We start from the raw sequence: 18954 nt of genomic DNA, 5'->3' as shown, positions 1-18954 counted from the left end.
AAGGTTCTGAATTAGAATTTAGAATTTCCTTATCCACCCAGGTCTGTCAACCTGATCCACTAGGCTCAGTTTTTCTAAGACATTGAAATCCTCTGGTGCATAGTGATCCATAGATATAAAGTGAGACTTCAAACTAGTACTACTATGCAGAGTGACTAGATATGAAATTTTATTGTTGTTCAGTCACTTAGTCGTGTCCAACCCTTTGCAACCCCATGAACTGTAGCCTGTAAGGCTCCTCCGTCCATGGGATTCCCCAGGCAAGAATACTGGAATGGTTTGCCATTTCCTTCTCCAGGGGATCTTCCAGACCCAGTGATCAGACTCTCGTCTCCTGCATTGCAGGCAGATTCTTTAACCCTGAGCCACCAGGGAAACCCAGGTAGTTTGTGTAACCTACCATATTATATAGCAGTTGTTTCCACTGAAAAAGCTGTTTCCAGGGAAAGGGCACATGCTGAAATCATTTTCACTGGATCTTCAAAGCAAGCAGAAGCCTTTATGCTCTGGTGTTATATAGACCAGAACGTACATAGCTAGAACCAGAGAACATGAAGAATCTACTTAAAAGAGCGATGGTGGACTGAAAGACTGAGAATGTTCTGTAATTAGTATAAAATGCTTCCTGACATCAGGAAGTTTTGTTGATAGAGGTGGGCATGGGATGTGGGACAGTGTGGGATGCAGAAAAGGATCAGTAGATGAGCAAGAACAAGGGGTAATGGAAGGATCAGTAAGGACCAGGGCAGATATGTTTCCTTTGGTTATATTTGTCTAAAATGAAACCCAGAGCCACACCATATACTGGCTCATTGCATGTGTGCATTTGTCTAAGATATTTATGGTTGTTTTATGATATTGATGTATTTTACACTCTTTCTGCTGATTTCAGATTTTGAAAAATCTAGATTAAAGCCATCTCTTCTTATATTAATAAATATTGATATTAGGCACTTTAGTTGAAGATGGCAGATTAAATGTATACATTAGCCTGCAGTCCCTTCTAAACTGTTCTAAAGTATAAACAGAAGAATTGGGGTTGAGAGGGGAAGGCGTAAACCATAATGACAGAGAGACTAGGACAAGAGAAAATAAAGACAAAGTTTGGGCTGCTAGAAAACACCTGGTCTAGTGATAGCTACTTGGAAAATTGGAGAATGCCAAGTTTATAACAGTGGTTTGAAAACGGAGAAGCAACCCAGTTTACACTCAAGAACCTGAAAAATGCTGAGGAAGTGGGGACTGGAGGTTCTTTTTGAAGTGATATTGAAGCGGGGCTACAGTCAGCAGATTGGATAAAAGTCTATTTACAAAGCAGTTAGATGGATAAATGGATATATGATATGTGATATATCCACAGAGTGGAATATTATTTACCAAAGAAAGAAATGAAGTTCTGATTTAGTATAAAACAAGGGTGAACTTTGAGACATCATGCTAAGTGAGAGAAGCTAAGTACAAAGGACCACATACTGCCTGGCTCCATTTATATGAACTGCCTAGAATAGACAAATCTATAGAAATAGAAAGTAGATTAATGGTTGCCTAGGCAATGGCAACCCACTCCAGTGTTCTTGCCTGGAGAATCCCAGGATGGGGGAGCCTGGTGGGCTGCCGTCTATGGGGTCACACAGAGTTGGACACGACTGAAGCGACTTAGCAGCAGCAGCAGAGCTAGTGGGAGGTAAAATTGGAGTTTTGGCTGACGGAAATGAATTTCGTTTGGTGGTGATAAACATTCTAAGATTGTTCATGTGATGGATGCACAACTCAGTGAATACAGTAAAAATCACTGAATTGTGCCCTTTAATTAGATGAAATTATATGGTAAGTGAATTATATTTCAATAAGTCTGTTTAAAAAACAGTTAGATGTCCATATTTTCTCTCCCACCCAGGAATGTTTTCTGAACCAGAGAACACCAGACATAATTGAGGATGGGGATACCATACTAAAACCAGAGGTATTAGGTGAAATTTTACTCACTGAATGTTGGTACCTGTATTACTTCTTTCCTTAATCAGTTCCTGGTCTACCAGCAGCCAAGCTTAGGCTTTTCATCTAAGTAGAAAATTGGAAGTCTTCTCTGGGGCATCTGTCCAGCCCTTGAGAAAAGATCTAATTATATTGACATAGGTGGGCCAAGGGGGTGTCCTTTAATGAAATGACCTGGGAGATTGTGAAGGGCAGGGAAGCCTGGTGTGCTGCGGTCCATGGGGTCTCAAAGAGTTGGACATGACTTAGCGACTGAATGACAGCAACAATGTGAATCTCTCTATTGAGAAGATGTTTGCACAACTAGGGAAGAATTTGGAGATGACTCAGCCATAAGTACATTAAAAAGTAAACACGTTTTAAAAACGAGACAAGACTATGTAAAATAAAGTATTTGGGAAAGAAAAAAATCAAGACAGTATACTACATTGCTTAGCTGTTATATCATACAGTTAAAATAGTATAAACACTAAATATAAAAATAAAATTTGTTTCAACTATATTGTAGAATGAGAGTTGAGGAGAGAGTGGATATGAGATACAATACAGGGGGAGAACTGTGAAGGTGAGAGAGCACTAAATCCTCATCTTCCAATGTAAGAAGTTAATAGATAATGCTGGGAAATGAAAAATCCAAAAGAACCAATATAAGAGTAACTTTTAGAAATTTAGAAATAATTACTAGGAGAATCAGTTGCCAGTACTGTCACTGAGGCATAGGTAACAAGACTGGGTTCAAGAAAATGCTGATTTGAATAGCAATACTTATGGATTACTTGATTAAAAAAAAATATGTGCAAGCATAACTTGGATAAACATAAAAATTAAAACTCAACAATTAGAGCATGAACAACTGGGTTTAAAAAAATGGCTTGTTGACCTTAACAGGCACTTTACCAGAGAAGATATGTAGATGTCAAATAAGCACATGAAAAAAATGCTGTACATCTTCTCAAATATCAAAGAGAAATGCCAATCTAAGACATTGGTAACATACCACTACACACCTATTAGAATTGCCAAGTCCAGAATATTGACACCAAATGCTGGTGAGTATATGGAGCAATAGGAAGTCTCATTCATTGCTGGTGAGAATACAGAATGGTATGATCCCTTTGGAAGACAATTTGGCAATTTATTATAAACCTAAATATATTCTTAACAAAAAAATCCAGCAATCACACTCCTTGGTGTTGAAAACTTATGTGCATACAAAAACCTACACACAAATGTTTATAGCAACTTTATTCATAATTGCTAAGACTTGGTTACAACCAAGATGTCCTTTGATAGGTAAATGGATACATAAACAGTAATCAGTTCAGTTCAGTTCAGTTGCTCAGTCGTGTCCGAATCTTTGCAACCCCATGGACTGCAGCACACCAGGCCTCCCTGTCCATCATCAACTCCTGGAGTTTACCCAAACTCATGTCCATTGAGTTGGTGATGCCATCCAACCATCTCATCCTCTGTTGTCCCCTTCTCCTGACTTCAATCTTTCCCAGCATCAGGGTCTTTTCAAATGACTCAGTTCTTCGCATCAGGTGGCTAAAGTATTGGAGTTTCAGCTTTAGCATCAGTCCTTTCAATGAATTTCAGGACTGATTTCCTTTAGGATGGACTGGTTGGATCTCCTTGCAGTCCAAGGGACTCAAGAGTCTTCTCTAACACCACAGTTCAAAAGCATCAATTCTTTGGCCCTCAGTTTTCTTTACAGTCCAACTCTCACATCTATACATGACTACTGGAAAAACCATAGCCTTGATTAAACAGACCTTTTTTGGTAAAATAATGTCTCTGCTTTTAAATATGCTGCCTATCATAACTTATCTTCCAAGGAGCAAGCGTCTTTTAATTTCATGGCTGCAATCACCATCTGCAGTGATTTTGGAGGCCCCCAAAATAGTATCTGTTTCCACGGTTTCCTCATCTATTTGCCATGAAGGGATGGGACCAGATGCCATGATCTTAGTTTTCTGAATGTTGAGTTTTAAGCCAACTTTTTCACTCTCCTCCTTCATTTTCATCAAAAGGCTCTTTAGTTCTTCACTTTCTGCCATAAGGGTGGTGTCATCTGCATATCTGAGGTTACTGATATTTCTCCCGGCAATCTTGTTTCCAACTTGTGCTTCATCCAGCCCAGCGTTTCTCAAAACAGTAATAAATCCAGATAATGGAATACTATTCAGCACTGAAAAGAAATGAACTAGCCAGTATGATTTCAATTATATGACAGTTCTGGGAAATGGAAAACTATGGAGACAGAAAAAAGATCAATGGTGGCCAAGGGTTGAGTGAAGGGTGAGTAGGCAGAACATGGAGGATTTTTAGGACAGTGAGCTATTTATTTTGCATGATATTATAGTGGTGGGTACATGTCATTATGCAGTTTTACATTTGTCAAAACCCAAAGCATCTACAACAAGAGTAAACCCTAATGTAAACTATGGACTTTGGGTAATTATAATGTGTCAGTTTGGGCTTATCAGTTATAAAAACTGTCCCATTCTGGTGGGGGATATTGATAATGGTAAAGGCTGTGTGTGGGGGGAGGTAAAAGGGGTATTATGGGAAATATCTGTATGCTTTGCTCAGTTTTGCTGTGAACCTAAAACTGCTCTAAAAAATAAAGCCCATTAAAAAGTAAATAAATAGGGGTGGATACAACTCCCATCTTAATGAAGCATAAGTTGCCGTTGTTGTTGTTTAGTCGCTAAGTCATGTCCAATTCTTTTGTGACGCTATGGACTGTAACCCGCCAGGCTCCTCTGTCCATGGAATTCTCCAGGCAAGAACACTGGAGTGGACTGCCGTTCCCTTCTCCAGGGGATCTTCCTGACCCAGGGTTCAAACACAGGTCTCCTGCATTGCAGGCAGATTCTTTACCACCTGAACCATCACTTGTGGTCTAATCTCTATGCTAGACCCTCATCTTTTAACACTTGTGTTCATAAAAGTAAATATACCTGGTGAAGGTGTTGCTTTATTTTGCATTTTAATCATATTCAGGGAACTTCATACATTTCCTTGGTTTGTTTTCTATGCTTTCTTTCCAGGAAATTCTCCCAACTTTATATTGTCATAGGAATGCTATCATCAAAAAGAACTGTGAATTATTTTCAGTCACAGAATTCTAAAAGCTTCAATGGCAATAGTCACTCCAGTTGCCTCTTTGCATGTGTCCAAAATGTATACCCTTAAAAGGTCCATCTGAAAATCTGATCTTGTGTTCATTCATTTATTTATTACTTTTTTTCTACAAATATCCATTGAGCACTTACGATGGGCTAGGCGTTAGGTATACAATGAGCGTAATAGATATGGTCTTTGCACTCATGTAGCTTACAGTTTAATGGGAGAAGATAGACATGAAACTGGCAAACAGTTCAATACTCAGAATTATGTGTGTTAAGACTCTAAAACAACTTGTGGGGCCAAGTGTGTTAGTGAGGAGGAGAGTGGTAAGAAATGAGTTTGGAGAATTAAACTGAAATCTGATCATGCAAGCCCTGTAGGCCATGTAAGGATGTTTCATTTTCTACTAAATGCAATGGAAAAAGCAATAAAGGTTTTAAAGCATGTTTAAACAATCTCTCTACCCACTGTGGCGAGCACAGAAGGAAGGGGCAAGAGAAGATGGGGTACTGCTTAGGAGTTCCACTGCTGTAGTGCATTGGCAATGGTGAGAGCCTGGACATGGAGAGATACAGAGAGGTTCGAGAAATATTTCAAAAGTGGTTTCAGTAGTATTTGGAATGGATTGCTTGTTATGAGCAAAGGGGAGGGAGCTTGCCTCGATGACGCCTAGGTTTGTGGTTTTAGAGAATGAACAGACGGTAGTTTCATCTACTTAGATAGGAAAGATGGGAGGAGGAGGGTTAAGAATTCAGTTTTTGGACAACTTAAGTTTGAGTTGCCGCTGAGATATCTGAGTAGGCAGTTGGATATCAAGCTTGGATATCAGAGAAAAGGTCTGGGCTGGAGACAAAAATATGGGAGTTAACAGCATTTCGGTGATATTTAAAGCTATGGGACTGGATGAGATCACCCGGGGTTGGGGGGGGGCGGAATGTAGAGAGAAATGAACAACAGCTCCAGGAGGGCCGAGTGTCTCTAGTAATAGAAGCAGAGAGGAGGAGTTGCTGACAGTGATACTTATATTAACCCAAGCTTAGGGGAGACGAGGCAGCACTGCTGGCAGAGCGGGCAAGGGTAGAGTGTTTCAATAATAGTACAAGCAACTGTGCTGAGTGCTGCTGAGAGGTCAAGCTGAGATCTGGAAAGAATCTATTGGACTTGGCATTAGCACTGTATGGTGCTGAAGCTGAGCCCTACCTGCCCAGAAAACCTAGTGTGAGCATCTCCTTTCAGTTCTGTGTTTAGCAATGACACACTGTTAGTTTGAAATGAGCCACAGTGGGAGTATTTACAACATGGAAGTTGACAAACACTATGATTTTTTTTCCCTCGAGAGCTAGTTGTTAAACATGTACCAACATGCCACTGGCAATGCAACTCCATTTATAACAACATGAAGGGTGAAACAGCCTTCTCTGCTTTCTCTGGTCCCATCAGAAAGTTTTCAGAACATTTTTCATGGAAATGAGTTCCCTTCAAAGAAAGCAGCTGAATGTCCGAACTTCCTTTGAAATGGGTTTTTACCTTTGCACAGGACCTTCTAAAGTCTTTGCCTTTTAGTCATTAAACTTTGCAAATGGGATGCAGACCAACAGGAAAAAAATATTCAGTGTGCTCATAGGAAGAAATTCTTCCATGTCTAAGATGCTATAATTATGAGTTGGCTGCAAGCAATTCTGGGAAGCATAACGGTAAACCACATTTCATTTACTCCTGGGTTTATTTACTTGGTAAAAAATAATCATTAGAAGATTCCAGAATTCAAGGGCTAAGAGATGATATTTCTCCCATCTTTCTTTTCCATTTCAAAAAAATGTGATTCTATGAAAATGTAGACAAGAAAAGTAACTGGAAGTTGGAAAGTTTGATATGTTCAGTATCATGACAAACGAATTAGATTATTAGATAATCAAGCTAGTTATTAGATAAACATGTTAAGATGAAATTGTTTAAAGAGCTACGCTTTTGACATTATTTCAGCTGTGATATCTAGCCACAGGCTAAATCCTGCTCTCACCTAAAAGTGAACTAAGGATTGAGCTGAATGCATTACAGAGTCTTCAGTTCACTGAAGAAGATGGCATGCAAACCTAATCCAGGCTGCTCTGAAAGTCTGTACTTTGACACATCTTTACTCCAAAAACATAGCAATGATAAATGAAATGTTTCAAGCTTAAAAAGTAAATAAACACTTCTGTGGCCCAGAATTGGGATAGACATACAAAACTCAAGCCGAGCGGAAGCCACAGGCTTACAGGGCTCTAGGTCTGGAACCAGGCAATGCTAGCTAGAGTTTGGCTCTTCCAGGGTAAATTAAAAGCATTCCATGCCGAGATAGGAGACTGAAGCCAGGTTCACTGCTTGAAGCCAGAGGCAGATGCAGGCTCCTCCTATTCTTGAAAGGAGGTTGAAAAAGAAGTTGTTCCTGCCTGGGGCTACAGCTGTTAGCAAACTGTGGTCTTAGAGGAGAGAGAAGACACAGATATGACCCTGTGACTAGGACAGAGAGAAGTCCATCCCCTGGCTTGGTGCCTGGATCTGTCTTCAATCACTGTGGGCTGGATCTCTGAAGATCCGTTAGTAGATCTGGGTCTGAACTGGGGTCCACAGAGCCAAGAGCAGCATGAGGGCAACCACAAAACCACTAGACAGGAAGGAGAAAACACACTGAGAGTGGAGGGAAGAAGAGAAAGAGCGATGGAAGGAAGGCAAGCCTAGTCTCAAAATGATCAACTCAGCCAAAATCCAATAATAAGTAAAAGCCGACTAGACAAAAGAAGATGAATTTATTACTGTTGAAACTACTTTTATGGAACAATCTGAGAAAAGGTTTAACTATATTTAGAATGTTCAAAGAGATATGTGAAAGAATAACTTCCATTAGAAAAAGAGCAAGACATTGTGAGAAAAAAATGCCAGCATAAAGGAAATTAGAATGGATGGAGGCTAAAAAGAACAACTAGAAATCTTAGAAATGAAAAGCAGAGTCATTAAAATAAAAATCCAACAGATGAGATAAGCTCTACACCAGAAATAGTTTAAAAGAAAATGAATGAATTAAAGATAGTGCTGAAGATTTTACCCAAGAAACAAGACAGGAAGACAAGAGATTAAAAAAATGTGAGCGAAATGTTAAGAGAGTGCGTGCGTGCTCAGTCATGTCTGACTCTTTGCAGCCCCATGGACTGCAGCCTGCCAGGCTCCTCTGTCCATGGAATTTTCCAGGCAAGAATACTGGAGTGGGTTGTCATTTCCTCCTCCAAGGGATCTTCTTGACTCAGGGATTGAGCCTGCGTCTCTTGAGTTTACTGCACTGGCAGGTGGATTCTTTACCAGTAGTGCCACCTGGGAAGCTCTAGTTAATTAAGAGAAAGACAGGTCAAGTGAATCTTCAACATAACGTCTCCAAGGAGTTCTAGGACTTGAGGATGAACAGAATGGTGGGAAACCATTATTTGAAGAGGTAATAGCTAAGAATTTCCCACAGTTAAAAAAGATCTTCTATCTTAGATTTGAAGAGTCGTATAAACTGCCAAGCAGGAAAAACATATATTCACACATCCTAGTGAAACTGTGTAGCATCAAAGATAAGTAGAGAACTTAAAAGCTGTCAGAAAAGATGTATCACCTTCATAGGAATGAAAATTTGACTGATAGCTTACTTTTCATATGTAGACATCTATGCCAGAGGACAATTAAATAGTATCTTTATAAGTCCTAAGGCAAAATAGCTGAGAGTACAAAAATCTTATATCTCTTGAAACTATTATTAACCGTGAGGGTCACAGACATTTTAAAAAAGACCCTGATTAAAATATTTCCACTCAGAGATTCTCATGAACATAACTAGTAAGAATGCATTTCAGGAAAAACAAAAAGAAACGGAGATTGATAATGATAAACAGAGAGATTGATAGATTAGCAAATTTAGTTTTCTTAAAAAACTCACCATTTTTGCATTTATTAAAAGGATGAACTCTAGACAAAACTCTAAACAAAAGTGAAAAAGCCAAAGGAGGTAAAGGAAGGGTAAAGAAAATGAGAATTATTCAATGGGAGGTTTATATATATACTAAGATCACTTTCATGTCAAGGGAAAGGATAAAAATACTGAATAATCTTAGATGTTTTCAGGAAATGCAATAGTTAAGTATGTATGTTAACAATTTTAAAATTCCTACTAAAATAAATAAAATACCATGTCTGGCTCCTAAGCCAGCAGAATAGGAAAAAGGGAATGTAGAAAATGTTTTTAATGCAAGAGAAGGCAGGAAAAGTGGGGGAAAAAGAGCAAAAGATGGTAAAAATAAAAAGAGTTAAAAATAAGTTCAAATACTCATTAACTTCTGCAACTACAAATGTGTTAAAAATTGATTTAAAACAAGGGTATTATCAGAATACATAAAATGCCAAAATCAGTTACATATTATATACAACAGACATATCTAAAATAGTCATTTGGAAAAATAAAAAATATAAGAAATAGTTCACAGTAAAAATAATAACAAAAAGAAAGTTTGTATAGAAATCTTAATACCAGATACAATAGAATTTAAAAACACAAAAATTAATAAGTATATAGAGGTACACTATACAATAACATGATATGTATATAATAATCACAAACCTGTAAATACCTCAAAATATGTAAAGAAACACTGACCATATTATACAGAGATTTATTAGTCCAGTATCATGGTAAAGAATTTTAACACACCATTGACAGATCAAGCAGAATTTTAAAAATTAGCAACTCCCCTGCAAGGGATGATTTGAAGGAGTAGCACTGAAATATATACATTATATTTGTAAGGGCTTCCCAGGTGACGCGAACGGTAAAGAACCCGCCTGCCAATGCAGGAGACAGAAGAGATACACATTTGATCCCTGGGTTGCGAAGATCCTCTAGAGGAGGTCATGGCAACCCACTCCAGTATTCTCGCCTGGAGAATTTCACAGAGAGAGGAGCCTGGCGGGCTACAGTCCATAGGGTCACAAAGAGTCAGACACTACTGAACCAACAATAGGTAGTGGGAATTTACTGTATGATGCAGGGGACCCAAATCTGGTGCTTTGTGACAACCTAGATGGGGGGGATGGAGTGGGAGGAGGGAGGGAGGTTCAAGAGGAAGGGGATACCTGTATACCTATGGCTGATTCATGCTGATGTATGGCAGAAACCATCACAATATTGCAAAGTAATTATCTTCCAATTAAAAATAAAATTCACAACTCCTCAGAATATTCAAATACCAAATTTAAAAGTTTGATCTAGTACATAAATCAAATACATGTAATACTCTGAACCAAGCAAATAAAGAATATGGACAGTGGGTTCTTTTTCAGCGTCATCTAACTTTTAAAAAAGAAATTTATCACCTACTAGGTTAAAAAGTAGTCGAGACAAATTTAAGAAAATCAGTATCATACAGACTACAGTCTTATGGTTAATTAGATTGGAAATCAACACTAAACATTTAAATGTCCACCTGTTTTGAAACTTAAAAATTTATAACCAAATAACTCAAGATTAAAAAGAAAATCACAATGAAAATCACAAAAATGAATAAAATAGTATCTAGAGATAAACATATATCCTTTTTCTTAAGAAAAAGATTGAAAGCAAATGAGCTAACCATTTAAAATAGAAACTAGAAAGGTGATAGAGTAATAAAGAGTGCAAAAGCAAGGAAGCATTCATTTCCTAGAGCCGCCATAACAAAGTACCGGAGACTGGTTGGCTTAAAACAACAGAAACTGATTGTCTCACAGTTCTGGAGGCCAGAAGTCTGAAATCAAGATGTAGGTAAGATGTGAAGGGCAAGAACTGTCCAGGGCTCTCTACTAGATTCTGGAACCTCAGGTGTCCTTTGGGTTACAGGTGTGAGTGGGTGCTAAGTCGCTTCAGTCGTGTCTGACTCTTTGCGACCTCATGGACTATAGCCCATCAGGCTTCTCTGTTCATGGGATTCTCCAGGCAAGAATACTAGAGTGAGTTGCCCTTCCCTCTTCCAGGGGATCTTCCTGACCCAGGGATTGAACCCTTGTCTCTTAGGTTTCCTGCATTGGCAGCTGGATTCTTTACCACTAGTGCCATCTGGGAAGCCCTTGTTTTACAGATGCATTGTTCTAATCCTGTCTTCACCTGCCATTCTTCCTGTGCATCTTCACATTGTCATCCCTCTGTATCTCTGTCTGTGGCCAAATCCTCCTCCTCCTAAAAGGACCTCAGTCATGTCGGATTAGAGACCCTTTCTACTCTAGTATGACCTCGTGATGACTTAACTAAATTCATGTACAATGACCCTATTTCCAACTAAGGTCACATTGTCCAGTACCAGTGGTAAGGACTTCAACATCTTTTGGAGGTAGAGGGACACGATTTGACCCATAACAGAAAGCATGAATAAAAATAAAAGCAGAATGGCTGAATAGAAGGCAAAGTTGTAATAAAGAAATACAACCAAAAGTTAGTTCTTAAAAAAAAAATCTAGGGTGGATACAGTCTTTAACAAGGCTCTTCAAGGGGGAAAAAGCACATGTGAGTTCTTATAGCAGTCTTTCACTTAAAATTGATCCTGACTAGATGTTAACTCTACCTTTTGGAGTTCATATTTTAGAAGAAAGAAAATAAAGCAAAAGGAAAAAAGAACACATGATTAAATCAGAAATTTATCAAGCAAAAGCTAATTACACTCACTTAATTGTTCAGTTCAGTCACTCAGTCGTGTCCGACTCTCTACGACTCCATGAATCGCAGGAAGCCAGGCCTCCCTGTCCATCACCAACTCCCGGATTTCACCCAGACTCACATCCATTGAGTTAGTGATGCCATCCAGCCATCTCATCCTCTGTCGTCCCCTTCTCCTCCTGCCCCCAATCCCTCCCAGCATCAGAGTCTTTTCCAATGAGTCAACTCTTCGCATGAGGTGGCCAAACTACTGGAGTTTCAGCTTTAGCATCATTCCTTCCAAAGAACACCCAGGGCTGATCTCCTTCAGAATGGACTGGTTGGATCTCCTTGCAGTCCAAGGGACTCTCAAGAGTCTTCTCCAACACCACAGTTCAAAAGCATCAATTCTTCGGCACTCAGCCTTCTTCACAGTCCAACTCTCACATCCATACGTGACCACAGGAAAAACCATAGTCTTGACTAGACGAACCTTTGTTGGCAAAGGAATGTCTCTGCTTTTGAATATGCTATCTAGGTTGGTCATAACTTTCCTCCCAAGGAGTAAACATCTTTTAATTTCATGGCTGCAGTCATCATCTGCAGTGATTTTGGAGCCCCCAAAAATAAAGTCTGACACTGTTTCCACTGTTTCCCCATCTATTTCCCATGAAGTGACGGGACCAGATGCCATGATCTTCGTTTTCTGAATGTTGAGCTTTAAGCCAACTTTTTCACTCTCCACTTTCACTTTCATCAAGAGGCTTTTTAGTTCCTCTTCATTTTCTGCCATAAGGGTGGTGTCATCTGCATATCTGAGGTTATTGATATTTCTCCCGGCAATCTTGATTCCAACTTGTGTTTCTTCCAGTCCAGTGTTTCTCATGATGTACTCTGCATATAAGTTAAATAAGCAGGGTGACAATATACCTTGTCACCTTGACGTACTCCTTTTCCTATTTGGAACCATTCTGTTGTTCCATGTCCAGTTCTAACTGTTGCTTCCTGACCTGCATATAGATTTCTCAAAAGGCAGATAAGGTGGTCTGGTATTCCCATCTCTTTCAGAATTTTCCACAGTTTATTGTGATCCACACAGTCAAAGGCTTTGGCATAGTCAGTAAAGCATAAATAAATGTTTTTCTGGAACTCTCTTGCTTTTTCCATGATCCAGCAGATGTTGGCAATTTGATCTCTGGTTCCTCTGCCTTTTCTAAAACCAGCTTGAACATCAGGAAGTTCACGGTTCACATATTGCTGAAGCCTGGCTTGGAGAATTTTGAGCATTACTTTACTAGTGTGTGAGATGAGTGCAATTGTGCGGGTGTTGGAGCATTCTTTGGCATTGCCTTTCTTTGGGATTGGAATGAAAACTGACCTTTTCCAGTCCTGTGGCCACTGCTGAGTTTTCCAGATTTGCTGGCATATTGAGTGAAGCACTTTCACAGCATCATCTTTCAGGATTTGAAATAGCTCAACTGGAATTCCATCACCTCCACTAGCTTTGTTCATGGTGATGCTTTCTAAGGCCCACTTGACTTCACATTCCAGAATGTCTGGCTCTAGGTCAGTGATCACACCATCGTGATTATCTGGGTCATGAAGATCTTTTTTGTACAGTTCTTCTGTGTATTCTTGCCATCTCTTCTTAATATCTTCTGCTTCTGTTAGGTCCATACCATTTCTGTCCTTTATTGAGCTCATCTTTGCATGAAATGTTCCTTTGGTATCTCTAATTTTCTTGAAGGGATCCCTAGTCTTTCCCATTCTGTTGTTTTCCTCTATTTCTTTGCAATGATCGCTGAGGAAGGCTTTCTTATGTCTTCTTGCTATTCTTTGGAACTCTGCATTCAGATGCTTATATCTTTCCTTTTCTCCTTTGCTTTTCGCTTCTCTTCTTTTCACAGCTATTTGTAAGGCCTCCCCAGGCAGCCATTTTGCTTTTTTGCATTTCTTTTCCACGGGGATGGTCTTGATCCCTGTCTCCTGTACAATGTCATGAACCTCATTCCATAGTTCATCAGGCACTCTATCTATCAGATCTAGGCCCTTAAATCTATTTTTCACTTCTACTGTATAATCATAAGGGATTTGATTTAGGTCATACCTGAATGGTCTAGTGGTTTTCCCTAGTTTCTTCAATTTAAGTCTGAATTTGGCAATAAGGAGTTCATGATCTGAGCCACAGTCAGCTCCCGGTCTTGTTTTTGCTGACTGTATAGAGCTTCTCCATCTTTGGCTGCAAAGAATATAATCAATCTGATTTTGGTGTTGACCATCTGGTGATGTCCATGTGTAGAGTCTTCTCTTGTGTTGTTGGATGAGGGTGTTTGTTATGATCAGTGCATTGTCTTGGCAAAAACAATTAACCTTGCCTGGTTAATTTCATACAGTAATGACAGTCATCTATAGCAAAAGTCTAAATTAGAGGGCTCTTGAACAAATATGGGCATGAATTTCAGTCATATACTTAATATACAATTCACACTTATTTTTAAAACAAATTCTATAAATCTTGGATAGAGTAGTACTTCAATCTATTTTTAAAACTTGGATGGGTAGATGATCACATAATATCTCTATTTGTAATAGCTATGTCTCTTCCTTGGGCTTATATTGGGCCTTATTTTCAGATTTTTAGGTGAAAAATAAGGAACTGAGAAATGTGCCCTTAGCCAGCAGGGAGCTGTAGTGTTCAAAAAACGTTTGTGGTAAGATTTAATTTTATCCATTAAATAAATACTTTAGCATATTTGTATACACAGAGCATATATTTTTACCTACTCCAATCTTTCTGGGTGGATATAAAAATAAATATACAAGAAAGTGATAATGGAGCTACTGACAGATGCTTTGGTACAGCTGCGAAATGAAAACATTTCTCTCTATATATTCATAATCACTGTAGAGATAGAGATCTGTAAACCTGCTGAGCTGGTATTTCACTTATGCACTATTTTCTGTCTCCTTCTTAACAAGGGACTCCACATTCCACATATGATCTACATTTTATTTTAACTACCATGTTCTTGGCTTTGTTCTTGTCGTGTCAGATTTATCTTTTAAGAGTCCTTTAATTCACTATGCTTTAATAGTGATTCTCAGCTTCAGACTGTGACTTGCTTTTCTTCCCCTTCAGAAATGTCCTGTAATTTTATTTCTTGTTTCCCAGTGTAGCTGTCACTCATATTTTCCATGAATAACAACCTTTTCCCAGAGGGAGCCATCCTCTAGCTCCACTTAAAAACTGTGTTTAAACGCAAATATAATTGCTCCCATTTGTTTAGCTTTGCTTCTCATATTTAATCTAAAGTATTGAGACATTATCAAATGAAACCACAGAAGACTCTGGATAGGCAAAACAATCCTGGGAAAGAACAAAGCTGGAAGCATCATGCTCCCTAATTTCTAATTATCCTATGAAGCTATAGTTATTAAAGCAGTAGGGCACTGGCATAAAAACAGATACAGAGCAATGGAAAAGAATTGAGAGCCCAGAAATAAACCCTTGCATATATGGTCGACTAATATTTGAAAAGTGAACCAAGACTACTCAATAGGGGAAGGATGGCCTCTTCAGTAAATGGTGTTGGGAAACTGGATAACCACATGCAAAGAGTGAAATTGGACCTCTATCTTACAGCACTCACCAAAGTTAACTCAAAATGGATTAAAGACTTAAACATGAGCTCTGAAACTATAAAAAGCTCATAAGAAAACATAGGGGGAAAGCTCCCTAATGTTGGTCTTGGAAATGATTTTTTGAACGTGATGCCAAAAGCACAAGCAGCAGAAGCCAGGGTTAAAAAGTGCACTACATCAAACTGCAGAGCTTCTCAGAGCACAACAAGCAAGCAAAAAAAAAATTAAAATTAAAAAGCAACCTATGGATTGGAAGAAAATTTTTGAAAATCATATATTTGATAAGAGGTTAAAATTCAAAATACATAAAGAACTCATACAACTCAAAAGCAAAACTGTCAAACAATCAGATTTTTAAATGGGTCAACGTACTAAATAGATATTTTCCCAAAGAAGATATATGGGTGGTCAAAATGATTTACTGTCCCTAATTGTCAGGGAAATGTAAATTAAAACCTCTGTGAGATATCATCTTACATTTATTGGAATGTTATTGCTTAGTTGCTAAGTCGTGTCCGACTCTTTTCGACCCCATGGACTGCAGCGCCCTAGGCATCCCTGTCCTTCACTGTCTCCTGGAGTTTGCTATTTGCTATCTAGTAGAATGGCTATCCTTAAGCGACAAGAAACACAAGTGTTGGTGAAGCTGTCTATGGAGAAAAGGGGACACTCTTGGTAGGAATGCAAATGTATATAGTCACTATAGAAAACAGTATAGAGATTCCTCAAACATTCTAAATAGAACTACCATATGATCCAGCAATCCCACTTCTGGATATACATACACATAGGAAATGAAAACAGGATCTCGAAGAGATATCTGCACTCCCATGTTTATTGCAGCATTATTCACAATAGCCAAGATATGGAGACAACCTAAGTGCCCATGAACAGATGAATGGATAAAGATGTGGGATACGTGTATACACACTTACAACAGACTGGGGGAAATGGGCAAAAGTCGGTCCAAAGGGACAAACTTCTAGAGATAAAATGAATAAGTTCTGGGAATCTAGTGTACAGATGGGGATTGCTGATAATAATATTGTATAATATACTAGAAAGTTGCTAAGAGAATAGATCTTAAATGTTCTCACCACAAGGGAGTGGTAATTATGTCATGTGATGGAGGTGTTAGCTAATACTGTAATGGCAATCATTTTGCAATCTTTGAATTTATCAAATCACCATCTTGTATATCTTAAAGGTACACAGTGTTGTATGTCAATAAAATGGAGTTGGGGAGAAGCATTACCAAAATCTAGCTTTTGTTTTTGTGGTGCTGGCTTTTAATTGTTGAAAAAAATTTTTTGAGTTGTCTCAAAATTATGTAATCCCCAGGAAAAAGTTTTATTATATAACTTATATTATTAGTATATTATTATATATTAATTAACGTGTATTTATTATATAGTATATAATAAATATATAAATTTACAATTATATTATAAAATCCTCAAATATATAACATATTATTGATATATATTAATATAATACATTAATATATATAAATATATAACTTACATAATAACTATTATATAATATATGATACAATATGTACATTGTATTGTGGTTGCACCTGAATATTAATTAAATTATTAGATTTCTTGTACGCACAACCATCTATCCCTATGCCTTTGCTTGCACTGGTCACTGCATCTGGATATTTTGTTTCTCTTTTGCTACCATTCAGTTCAGTTCAGTTTAGTCGCTCAGTCGTGTCTGACTCTTTGCGACCCCATGAATTGCAGCATGCCAGGCCTCCCTGTCCATCACCAACTCCAGGAGTTCACTCAGACTCACATCCATCGAGTCAGTGATGCCATCCAGCCATCTCATCCTCTGTCGTCCCCTTCTCCTCCTGACCCCAATCCCTCCCAGCATCAGAGTCTTTTCCAGTGAGTCAACTCTTCGCATGAGGTGGCCAAACTACTGGAGTTTCAGCCTTAGCATTATTCCTTCCAAAGAAATCCCAGGGCTGATCTCCTTCACAATGGACTGGTTGGATCTCCTTGCAGTCCAAGGGACTCTCAAGAGTCTTCTCCAACACCACAATTCAAAAGCATCCATTCTTCAGCGCTCAGCTTTCTTCACAGTCCAACTCTCACATCCATACATGACCACTGGAAAAACCATAGCCTTGACTAGACGGACTTTTGTTGGCAAAGGAATGTCTCTGCTTTTCAATATGCTGTCTAGCTTGGTCATAACTTTTCTTCCAAGGAGTAAACGTCTTTTAATTTCATGGCTGCAGTCACCATCTACTCAACTGGTAAAGAAACTGAGGCCTGGAGCTTGACTCACCCAAAGTCACATAGTTCAGTTCAATGCAGTTCAGTCGCTCACTTGTGTCCGACTCTGCTACACCATGAACCGCAGCACACCAGGCTTCCCTGTCCATCACCAACTCCCAGCATCCACCCAAACTCATGTCCATTGAGAAAGTGATGCCATCCAACCATCTTATCCTCTGTCATTCCCTTCTCCTCCTGCCCTCAATCTTTCCCAGCATCAGGGTCTTTTCCAATAAGTCAGCTCTTCACATCAGATGGCCAAAGTATTGGAGTTTCAGCTTCAACATCAGTCCTTCCAATGAACACCCAGGACTGACCTCCTTTAGGATGGACTGGTTGGATCTCCTTGCAGTCCAAGGGACTCTCAAGAGTCTTCTCCAACACCACAGTTCAAAAGCATCAATTCTTCAGTGCTCAGCTTTATAGTTCAACTCTCACATCCATACCTGATCACTGGAAAAACCACAGCCTGGACCAGATGGACCTTTGTTGACAAAGTAATGTCTCTGCTTTTTAATATGCTGTCTGCTGCTGCTGCTGTTGCTAAGTCGCTTCAGTAGTGTCCGACTCTGTGCGACCCCATAGACAGCAGCCCACCAGGCTCTGCTGTCCCTGGGATTCTCCAGGCAAGAACCCTGGAGTGGGTTGCCATTTCCCTCTCCAATGCGTGAAAGTGAAAAGTGAAAGTGAAGTTGCTCAGTCACGTCTGACTTGTAGCGACCCCATGGACTGCAGCCTACCAGGCTCCTCCATCCATGGTCTAGGTTGGTCATAACTTTCCTTCCAAGGAGTAAGTGTCTTTTAATTTCATGGCTGCAGTCACCATCTGCAGTGATTTTGGAGCCCAGAAAAATAAAGTCAGCCACTGTTTCCACTGTTTCCCCATCTATTTGCCATGATGTGATGGGACCGGATGCCATGATTGTAGTTTTCTGAATGTTGAGTTTTAAGCCAACTTTTTCACTCTCTTCTTTAACTTTCATCAAGAGGCTCTTTAGTTCTCCTTCACTTTCTGCCATAAGGAGGTGTCATCTGCATTATCTGAGGTTAGTAAGGTCATAACTGAGCCTAAAGTCACCTCTGGACTCTGGATTCCCAGGGATTTTTGTCTACCACACCCACTGCCTTTTCAAGGTTCTGCTCAAATAATGTTTTATTTCTGAAGCTTTGTTGAAATCTTCAAATAGAAGTAATCTGTCCCTTCCTTGAGATCCT

The sequence above is a fragment of the Bos javanicus genome, chromosome 16 (assembly GCF_032452875.1).
Source record: "Bos javanicus breed banteng chromosome 16, ARS-OSU_banteng_1.0, whole genome shotgun sequence".
In the NCBI taxonomy this organism is placed as follows: Eukaryota; Metazoa; Chordata; class Mammalia; order Artiodactyla; family Bovidae; genus Bos; species Bos javanicus.
The sequence above is the reverse complement of the archived record's forward strand: the minus strand, read 5'-3'. Positions refer to the sequence as shown.